This window comes from Gavialis gangeticus, unplaced genomic scaffold, assembly GCF_001723915.1.
Source record: "Gavialis gangeticus isolate Ggan-Ray unplaced genomic scaffold, GavGan_comp1, whole genome shotgun sequence".
Lineage (NCBI taxonomy): Eukaryota > Metazoa > Chordata > Crocodylia > Gavialidae > Gavialis > Gavialis gangeticus.
In genome coordinates this window covers 47,008,795-47,015,155 of record NW_017729032.1, presented here as the reverse complement: position 1 = coordinate 47,015,155, position 6,361 = coordinate 47,008,795, and the positions used below count along the sequence as shown (strand labels likewise).

At 39.8% G+C, this 6,361-nt stretch overlaps 1 protein-coding gene across 1 annotated transcript in view; it reads left to right on the top strand.

Annotated features, from left to right (window-relative positions):
• Positions 1 to 6,361, top strand: part of FLT1 (fms related tyrosine kinase 1) — a 154,772-nt gene that overhangs the window by 54,036 nt on the left and 94,375 nt on the right. The gene's annotated exons all lie outside the window — the stretch shown is intronic.

The following is a 6,361-nucleotide window of genomic DNA, read 5'->3' as shown; positions in this document are numbered from 1 at the left end:
CTGGTCAGGCTCCAGTTTCAGGTGGTTCACATTGCAGCCACATGTGCCACCCTACTTGTTTTTGGAGTGGTTTTTTTTTAACACTGGGATCTCCTGGTGTTATAAATGCCCACTGCACTGCTAGTTAGCAGTGTGGCAAATACATGCATGTGCAGTGTATGCATTTTGCAACATGGCAAATGGGTTTGCAGTACTGCAAACTGCACTTCAATGCTCATGGGGATGCACCCTATGAGTTCAGTTCGTGAAGCAGTCAAACAATCCCAGCTGTTCTTTAATGCTTAAGTTTTTAAAAATGGCTTACAGCAGCAGGCAGCTATCTTTTTGGAGTGTGGGCCAGAGTGACCCAGTTCAGGTTGGAGTTGGGTGGGTAGGCAGTAGGAGCCAGTTCCCATCAGTGCTTTTCCTTCTGGTGACATGGGCAGAATGCTCACCACTGAGGCTTCTTGCAACAGCAAAGGGAAAGTGACTGCTATTGAAGTACCCCACCACCAAATGTCTCTGAAACCTCATGTTCATGGGCCAGATATGGCACTCGGGCTGCAAGTTGCCATTCTCTGGTTTATAGAGTCTTTGGTAGATCCCTCAATTCTGTTCATGGGCAAAACTTTAATGTCTCAGGAGCTTAGTGGTAGATAGCAAAGAGAGGTTGTAATTGGCACTTGAAGGCTGTTGGATGTCCAGTCTGAGAAGAATTTGTCAGCTGCTGGTGGGCAAGTGTTGACCTTGCAGATAATATCTTTGTGATGCTACAAATTGGTATCCAAGACAGCCATTGCAGACAGATGGAGCACTGAAGACAGTGACAACTGCAGTGCAACAAGGGGAAAAGAGCATCCTTTCTGTTCACGCTGTGTGTCATCACAAATGAATAGGTGATTTCATTCACCAGGGCTTTCAGGATGGTAACCTTTGATTAAACTCTCAAATGAAATGGCATTCTCTTTTTAAAAAGAGAACCAAGTTGTAAATACCCTCTAACATTTACTGAATATTTACTCCAAGTTTTTAGACATATATGGTGAAAACCTGGCCCCATTAAAGCCAACTGCAATTTTGCAATTGAATCCAACTGAGCCAGGATATTGAGCCCTATTTCTTGATTATTTTAACCAAGAACTGCAGTAGACATAGGAATGTTTATACCATGGCATTTTAACAGGTGTACACACTCTAATACTGACAGGCAATCATTCAAGCTTCCTAAGCAGTATTTCAGCATATGTTCTTCCAACCCTTATCCAAAAGACATTTCATAAAGGAACCTGACATTTATTAATGCCATTCTTTGCGAGCTTAAATGGAAAATAGTTCCTATATGATCTTCACAGTACCCAGCTTAGGTGTTCTTAGCCTCTGTTTTTACATTAATTGTGGTCACATCCTTCTTTACAGTAATTTTAACGAAACTCTGATGAAAACAATCCTGCATTATAAAACTCAATAAGCAGTAAGAAGGAAGTCATGCTTTGTTCATGTATTTCTCAACCAGTGTTGAAAGATAGTTTTCATTTGTTCTTAGCATTTGTACCATTTCTCAGGTCTCATTGTACGAGGTTCCCAGAACTTCAGTTATCTATTGGCAGTATCTAAACCCCATTAAAAACAATAAATAAAAAACAGAAACATTTTGAAGCTGATGAAGCATGAATAAGATGATCAACTGCCTTCAAGTTCTTGATTTATATTTACTGTGAATATGAATTTGCCAAGACAGTAATATCCTTTCTTTTGAGGAATGTATCATATTTGAGGTGGGGGCAGGGCTTTTTTTTTTTTTAATGCCCTCAGGTTCTCGTTTGTAGGTTTGGGAATGAATAATTCCAATGATGTAGAAAGAAAAGTTGCTGTCCCCTTTTCTAATTCAGTATAGTTTCTTATATTGGTACATGTCTCTGAGTTATTTGAGCTGTAAATTTCAGCACTTGTTCCAAGTTGGGAGTGTAGGGGCACTTGTCAGGATCCAGAACTTTGGTTCAGACCCAATCACAGTACAGAAAGTCCAATATGACCTCTGAATAAATTAACAAATCCTTTGCCTAAGCCCTTGCATGTTAGTATAAACTTTCAGTAGTAGAAACATGACTCTCTTTATTTTAACTTCTATTTACACCTTCTAGCCTCTATCATGAAATTGGTTTGTATTTTGATTTCAGCAAAATATGCTGCAATGACATGTAGTACACTCTTATCCTGGAAATCTTCCCCATCAATTGTTATAAATATACCAAGCTATTGTGCTTGGCATGCTGTATGCAAATAGAGGTAAGGGTTCTGAAACTCATTAGGAAAGGGAGCAGGCTGCAGAGTAGACTGAGGACAGTGTGAAGCTAAGGTTGACAGCCCTGGCCTTGTCCAGAATAGGCCATGGGAGTTTTCTTATCTCACTTTGGCAGGAGGTGCTGTGAGCTTCCTGTGCGAAATCAGGAGCATATGCTGCTTTCCTCTTGTTGTTTGGTTTCCTCCTCTACACAAGACGGTTCCCAGCACTGTGATTATCTTTGCATCTTCAAACATGGCACAATCTACTTCCTTAAGAGCTTGATGTATTCTTAAGAATCAGGTTCACCCCCCTCCCCCAAACTGCTTCACAAGCACTGGTATCTGTCCCAGTCCAACAAAATCACATTCCATTTTTAAAGTTGAACTTCTGGTAAAAAAAAACAAAAAAAAAAACATCCTCAAAGATATGTACATTCATAATATTGCAAAGCAGTGTATAAGTTTGTCCATGGTCTCAACCCCTTCCTGTAGAAGGCAGGGAGTTTCTTATGTTCTGAGTGTAACTACACAACTTGTGCTCTGCACTTCCTGAGACAACACAGTGTCAGATTAACAGCTTTGACCCTCTCTGTCCCCCTTCACCAGGTTTCTTTTGAAATCCATAGGAGAATTAATAGCTTCTGGGTTTACAAATGAATAGCCTATTTCTCAAGCTCCTGACAAAAACTAAAGCATGTGTATGTGTATGCACACACACACACAGACTCACACACGTGCACAAATGCAAGCATATATGTAAAATTAATTAGAAGGAAACTGAGTTTAAGAAAACAATTTACAAGAAGGTTGAGACCTTGTGGTTGTGGCTGAGACGTTGGCCTGGAGCTTAGGAGATGTGCATTCAGTTCCTAGCTTTACTACAGACTTTCTGCATGACAATGGACAAATCACTGAGGATGAAATACTTGCCCCATTGAAATCAATTCAATTTTTGCCATTCACTTAAATCAGTGGGGTCAAGCTTTCACTCTTAGTGTCTCTGTGCCTCAGTTCTCCATCTGTAAAATAATACTTCTCTTGTACTGTGTCTTGTCTGTCCTGCTTATTCAAGCTGCAGGCTCCTTGTGGCACAAACTTGTCCTATGCCTTTGTGGTTGCATAGTGTTGTCCTTATGCCTACATCAACATAGGAAAGGTTCCTTGACATTCTGTGAACCACCTTAGCATTTATGCTGTACACTAGTCTGATTTTTGTTGTGTATATACATGTCTATAGTATCCCTAGAAATGTATACATAAAAACTTTGAGAAAGGGCCTGAAAGAATCCGCATGAAGACAAATATAAGTACTGCTTAAGCAGAGTCCTAATTTGTTCACAAATTACTGTGTGTGCAGGGTGCTTTCTACTGTTTGATTCCAACTGTGCTACAAAATCCTTCTGAATGTGCAAGGAAACCAAGCTAAGCCCAAGAGCAAATATTTTAGGCATACCTCCAGAGATATTTGTGTAAAAATACAATTACATAAATATCACATTTCTAAAGTTTTATGGGATTTCCCCACAGCAATCGACATACCTGGTTACATATTGGATCACACAAGATATTCTACATAGTGAATCATTAGAAGCAATAGACTAACTATGCAAATGCCGGATAAAAAAATGAAGCTGATGTTATTCGAGGTCACACACAGTGAAATATTGGAAATAATTGGAAGGTGATTGTGAATTTTAGTCCCAGCCAGACTGAATTTTTATGCTGCCATTTTTGTGTATTCCTTTCCAAGCATCTGTGGATAGCACAAATGCTTGGCTCTATGACTGTTTCTAAATTCAGCTGAGCCTTTACGCTTCCTGTTACAAAATGCATCCTATTGAGGATCATAATTTTAATTAATCCCCCGTGCCTGTTGTACAGCTCTAACCAGTTCTGCTGGGTTAAACAATAGTCTTATTTGTTTAACTGGTGAAAATAATGAAAAAAGCTGAAGTATTCATTTAACTAGTACACTCATGACACTGACATTTGTTCTGGTTCTGCTTGTGAGTTATGTTGATGCACTTTCCTATGTATATGTATATTTCTTATGTTGATTAGCATTAGAAATAATCATTCTAAATACAGGCAATCTGTGTTAACATATTTGATTTGCTTTTATGGTTATTTTAACATTATAAAGAGCACATGAATGTAATGTGAAGTCTGTGGTATCTACAAAGGTGCATACAACTGCATGCAATATTTTATGTATGTTGTACTACAATAACACCTAGAGGGCAGTACCCCAATGTGATAGACTTTACACAAACATTTAACAGAGCATTTGAAATCTAACCTGCATTTTTCCCTGTTCTTACAGGGAATAATTTATACCTAAGTTTTGAGGATGGAGAGGGGGCAGAGGGAATGTGAGAGTCTCTGCCATGAAGATGGCCAGTCAAATTCTAACTCTACAGCCCTTTCCAGACAGGCATTCCCACATCCCTCACCAAAATGTTTTTCAACAAGTATTTTATTGCTCGCAAATAGGTCAGATTGTCAACATTTAAGAGAAGGTGGTCATGAATGCACTTGGTGAGGCAGGACTGCAATTTCACCTGTTTGGCAGGACAAAAATAAATAACTGGCAAAGATGAGAAATCTGAGAGTGACAAGAAGAACAAAATTTGTTACTGTTATGGTTGAACTGAGATTAGGGAATTCTCACTGACAGTGAAAAAAAAAAATGTCCACCCACCACCCATCATGCAAAATTGCAAGTCACAGTAGTCATTGGAGCACATGTACTACTGAAGTCAATGAATTTGTCCTGCTATCCACTACAATGTGGAAGACTTATTGGCACATCTGTATTTCAGCTTCCTCTGTGTTAGTTTCCTGTTTCTAAAACTGATTATAAAGGATACTGTTTGTTTTGGCAAATTGGTTACAAGGGGAAGGGGATGTTACCTTTATTAGAATAATTTTAAATAACTTTTTTTTGCTCTGGCTCTATCTGAATGACAGTTTGTAAAACTGTCTTATCAAAGGTATATCCATTCCCAGTGGCCACCACAACACTGCTCACAGAGACCAGGTTTGAAAGTGTGGAAACAGGAGAGAAAATGTTGCCTTGGTAGATCCTCCCTGCCCTCTCAGTCTTCCTCAGCTTTCTCCCTAAATGTGAATGACTATGGCTGAGCCTTCCTATGCATCATGAGGAATTCTTGGAGCAGAAGGCTACACTTCAGTGCTGATTACAGCCCAAATTATTTCATAACCCTTCACGTCTAAAGGTTGTCAAATTAGTTAACAGACTAATATTGCTGTTAATAATTGGACTATTATTGCTTTAAATAAATGGACTATGATTACCTTTCTTCACCTTTATTCAGCACTGGTGAGGTCACATCTGGAGTACTGTGTCCAGTTTGGGGCCCCCCACTACAGAAAGGATGTGGGCAAATTGGAGAGAGTCCAGTGGAGGGCAACAAAAATGATTAGGGGACTGGGGCACATGACTTGTGAGGAGAAGCTGAAGGATCTAGGCTTATTTATTCTGGAGAAGAGAAGTCTGAGGGGGGATTTGATAGCAGCTTTTAAAGCATCCTCTATCCTTTAAGAGGATGGAGCTAGACTGTTTTTAGTGGTGACAGGTGACAAAACAAGGAGCAATGGTCTCATGTTGCAGCAAGGGAAGTTTAGGTTGGATATCAGGAAAAGGTCTCTCAGTAGAAGGGTGGTGAAGCACTGGAGTTGGGTTACCTCCATCCTCAGAGGTTTTTAAGGCTGGGCTCAACAAATCACTGGCTAGAATTATCTAGTTGGGGATGGTCCTCCTTTAAGCAGGGGGTTGGACTAGATGGTCCTGCTGAGGACCCCTAATTTTCTATGATTCTATGATATTTATTAAGGCAAAAATAATTATAGGGTGTAATACAGAATGGCTAAAGTGAACTGATGGTTATTGTTTGATCAGCGTAACTCTTGGCCCACTGTCATTTAGCTTTCAAGGTCACATCTCCAAACAGAATAATGGGCACATACCCCTGTCAAAACAAATTGCTAATGACTGTTAAGCAAACAGGGGGTTTGCTTAACCCCCTGGTTAACCCCCTGGATGAGGGGGTGCAAAGCACCCTGTTCAAGTTTGCTG